The sequence below is a fragment of the Dendroctonus ponderosae genome, unplaced genomic scaffold (assembly GCF_020466585.1).
Source record: "Dendroctonus ponderosae isolate FM_Combo_2020 unplaced genomic scaffold, Dpon_F_20191213v2 Dpon_F_20191213_1, whole genome shotgun sequence".
In the NCBI taxonomy this organism is placed as follows: Eukaryota; Metazoa; Arthropoda; class Insecta; order Coleoptera; family Curculionidae; genus Dendroctonus; species Dendroctonus ponderosae.
Genome location: NW_026017110.1, coordinates 20,841,970 through 20,846,579, shown reverse-complemented (window position 1 = coordinate 20,846,579; position 4,610 = coordinate 20,841,970). Strand labels below are relative to the sequence as shown.

The 4,610-nt window shown below is 34.8% G+C and overlaps 1 protein-coding gene and 1 non-coding gene across 8 annotated transcripts in view; both read right to left on the bottom strand.

Annotated features, from left to right (window-relative positions):
* The window catches only part of LOC109546396 (liprin-alpha-1), a 112,780-nt gene that overhangs the window by 19,390 nt on the left and 88,780 nt on the right, over nt 1-4,610 (bottom strand). The window lies entirely within an intron of this gene.
* Nucleotides 16-88, bottom strand: Trnaa-agc. Its single transcript has one exon. It is a non-coding gene; the product is annotated as a tRNA-Ala (tRNA).

Genomic DNA, 4,610 nt, shown 5'->3' with positions numbered 1-4,610 from the left:
AAATAAAAAGTAAATTGGAGGCGCCGGGCATCGATCCCGGTACCTCTCGCATGCTAAGCGAGCGCTCTACCATCTGAGCTACGCCCCCGGTGAAGATTCCTTCGAAATAGTAGTAAATGAATCGTTATACATAGAAATATGTTCTAAACTTTAACTAAAATCCTAAATAAATTTCACAAACAGAATGCTATCAAAAAAACAATCCTCTATCAGAATGGAATATCAGGTATGGAGATGCAAAAAACACATGTAATAATATTTTAGTATGAATGTAACAATATTTTAGTGGAAAACTAGCAGCAACTAGTTTCTCCCCACTTTATTATTTTTCGAAATAAATACATAATTGTTTTCGGCGTCGCCTTGTTACACAGTTAAATTTCCACTTTTTGTCTGATTATTATAATTTATGGTTGAGAAAACTGGAATGGAGTTGAATATTTTCCTTAACGTATTGAGTGACTTGCCTTAAAAATTTTAAAGAAAACAAGCAATGTAGTAACTTTTAATTTTGTACGTGTCGGGACACGGTTTCCAATCTTTCTAGATTAATTGGCGATTATAACGCAATAAAATAAGTTTAAATGCATATTATTGCAAATTGAACGCATTTTCTCCAAATGACCGCTTGCTCTAAGGCCTTAAATTGTAATCTAATAACATTGAAACTACCGGATTGCCTTTTACTGCGGCTTGTTATATAAAACCAAAAATCCTAATAAAAGCAATTTTGCTCGGCCCGCGGATAACAACCCGCTATAAAAGATATTAGTCCCAATTTGCCAAAGCTCTTACACAAATAAAAGCATCCGCGCCAGCTTCATTTGTTTTGTTGCTGGCTGTGTTTTGAAAACTTTTTAGAGATCACGCTAGAGCAAAATCGATGGTTTTTCCTACATGCCCACGTTCAACGTGGCAATTTCGCAAACACTTCTCGTCCGACTGTAAATTGGATGAAATACATTTTTAATATCGGAAATTCGCTCGATCAGACAGAAGCAATATAATGAAATGGAATAATTCTGTTTAGAAACAAGAAACAAATTTCAAATACGTCATACATTAATATCAGTAGGTAAAAAGTATTAATACAGCGGCGTTTTAACTTAATAAAAGTGCATTCAAACATGAATATGTAAATCCTCCTAAATGATTGTGGCACAATTAAAGTGAAAAACATCAGCAATCAGAAAAAAATGTATGAATTTACGATAAGAAAAGATAAGAGAAAAGAAAATTTGTATAAAGTGAGTTTATTACAATGAAGTTCCAGACATCTATGTTACCTTTAGAGAAAATTCTACAGCACTGTAATGGTGAATTAGTAGCAAAAGAAAAACGAAGTCGTAACAACCACGTCACAAGCCTTAAATTGCTAGGTAGCTCTAAATCCAGAAGAACGCCAAGGAATCTCTGGCAAGTTGCGTTTTAATTAAATTCAACTATTATTGAAATTTATATCCTTTGCTTTGTTAAAACTTTTCGCACTAATGTCGCAAATTTGCAAATCTCTTTGTAATTCCGAATTACCGCCGCGGCTTAGCCTGAAATCACAAACAGAATACGAATAAACGCTTGGGGATTTAGTTAAAACCCATTGCATTAACCAGAAAAGGACGAGTTACCGAATTTTAAGCTATTCTAATTGGAATCTATTAACTGTTCATCGGTTTGAAAAAACTTACTGAATTTCCATCTGTTGTCAGGCAAAAGCAATATCAWGTGACTCAAAAAAACTTGAAATTTTTTTATGAGTTTTGGATATGTAGTCAATTTTCATTTTCACACATAAATGTGTTTTTACCGTTCCATAAGCCGTAAACTATACTTATTTCAGAGTTTGATTGAAATATAGGAAACCGTGTTTCGTCGAGAGGTTTACAAACGATATCTCTACATAAAATTATGGCAGTTTCTTTCTAAGAGCAAACAACATCTATTTTTACACAATATAACTTATTGTAGTCGTGTGGTTAGCTTATTTTTTACTTTAATCGGATACATAGTCTTCTTCTTATTCTTTGTAAAGACCCTTTGGTCTGTTTATTTCGTCTGGTCAATGTTGTTGATTCTCCTGTGATATGGATGTTCAACTATCCTTCCATCTTTTCGGTGGTCTTCCAATGAGCCATTTACCAGCTGAATTTCCATTCGACACAATCTTGGCTATTCTTTCGGGGTTCATTCTTTCTACAGGGTCCCGAAAGCATCTTCTGCGCGTTCGTCCCCATCTGATTATATCCTCCACCTTGCAGGTCTGTCTTATTGTGGCGCTTCTCACTCTATCCTGTAGTGTTTCTCCCGCTATTGACCTTAGAGTCTTCATCTCTACCGTTCTTAACATACATCGGATAAATAGTAATGCTTCTTTTTTATTGCAACTCGCCTAAATTAGTAGGTATGATAGATGAGGGTTTATAAAATTTTTGGTGACAAAGGCAAAATATTTTTCTTCATGTTCATATCGCTTCCAAATGTTACTAACTTGAAAACCAATGTTTAAAAGTAAATGTCCGTTGACTTGCTTCTTACTATGCAGGGTGAACCATGTATTTCGTGATAAACGTTCACGGTCGACCAAAAATGTTTTTTTATTAAATAATATATATTACTTCGATATACATAATATTATGTTTTTATATAACAAATAACTTACGTTCATTGCAATCTACCGGGTATGTTTTTTTGAGAAATTAAACTGCCTATTTTTCCTCTGATTTTATTTAAATCGTTTCTATCTTCCGAAAGTGCGAAATAGTGTATTAACACTATTTATTTGAATAGTGGACAGTTCACAAGAGCCGCATAAACCTTTTCATTTAGAAGACACACAAAAAAGTGAAACTGTCCGGCAATTATTGATTAACTTGAAATTGACAGAAAAAAAATCACAACGAAAAACACATTTTAAACTTTAAGATTTTCTATCTCTTATATATTTGTTGGTATACAGGGTGATTCATTACTAGTCATTATTAGGTGCAACAATAGAGGGCATTTAGTAGAAGATCAGATGTTCGGAAATGTTTCCATGATGCTTTAATCGTTTTGATCGTTTCGTACAAAAATGAGTTTTTTCGAGTTTTAACGCATTTAATTTTAATTTGTTCTGTAATTTGTTTCATTGTAAACTTGTTCAATCGTAGGTTTTTGTGAACTTGGTTGAAAACTTCATAGTCGTGTTGAACGACTGCAAATGGCGCAGTAATTCTTGGATCAGGTCTTGCTTTGTTTCCACTGAGGTTTTCTCAATCAGACACTTTACGTGCCCCACACAAAGGAATTTTAGGGGGCCACGAAACTGGACCCCCTTAGACGGTCCAATGTTGTCCAACAGAAAATTGTACATGATGGTGTATGTTTCGGGCAGATTTGCTGTCGAGAACGTTTATTGAGATTATTTTTTTTGCTCCAAGCATGGTTATTCCTACTGTTGAATATGCAACTCGCGTAAAACTGGCTTCACGCGTTCATAAAACAAACGGACAATTTTTCCTGCTCTTTCCACATCAGTATCGTGCGTATCGTGGAAATTAAGTTTCAAGTTTTTTCAAGAAGTTTTCAAAGTGTCAGTCTCGATGAATTGCAATAAACTTTTTCAACCAGAGATGTTGGTTTGAAGGATAGCGATCTAACAAAAAAATACTGATCCGTTTGGTGCTATGCTACTACAAGCGAATTGAAATAAAATGCATTAAAACTTGAAAGAACACTTATCTTTCTTTCTCAGCATTTTACACAGTTATTTTGGGCCACTAGTTCTTATACTCAAATGCCATCGATTACTGCACTAAACGATATCGCTCGTTACACCTCGCACACCTCGCTCTTTGTTAGCATAATTCTGAATCACCCTGTAAATATCGGTCAGTAACCTGTAAACTTATGACCAGACAAAAAACGAATTACAATTTGTACACGAAAACGTGATCTTTCAACGAAAGCAAACTTTCTGAACATTCATTTCACCAGAACAAAAGAAAAGTTGCACCCTCCCAACAGCAGAACCAGTCGCCATCCTGTGATTTGTGCCACCATTGAGAAACAATGCCATACAGGCTGCTAATTTGAGCTTTGTATGTTTTATTATGCGTGACGGGCCATGTGACATCAATGCCTTTGTCGCAACTCACAATCATGAGTTCCAAAAATGATGTCGCTTAGACTTTAATTAAATGACGGTCGTAAAGCGGAGTAAAGCCACAACCAATATTAAAGACAATACGGTAATCAATTTTGTTCAAACACCCAGTGGTTTATTTCGAATAGTTGTAAATCATCTTCAACGAATTCCGTAATATACATACATCTACATTTCGATTTCAACGAGAATTTAATACCAATTGGTGCACCCCTTTAACATTTCAAAGGCTTGATCAATTTATTTTCCATTTACGTATTGCAAAGGATGCACCTCATCCCATGCCACTATTGAAATGACATGAGCAGCAATTAGATTGTAGTACTTTTTTTTTGTAAGACTCATATAAAAATTCAATCGAAGACATTTAAAAGACATACTAAAACAGAGACTCGAAGAACTGATCGGAAAACATATACCAACCTACCAATTTGGCTTCAAACAATATTACTCGACTATTCATCCGCTA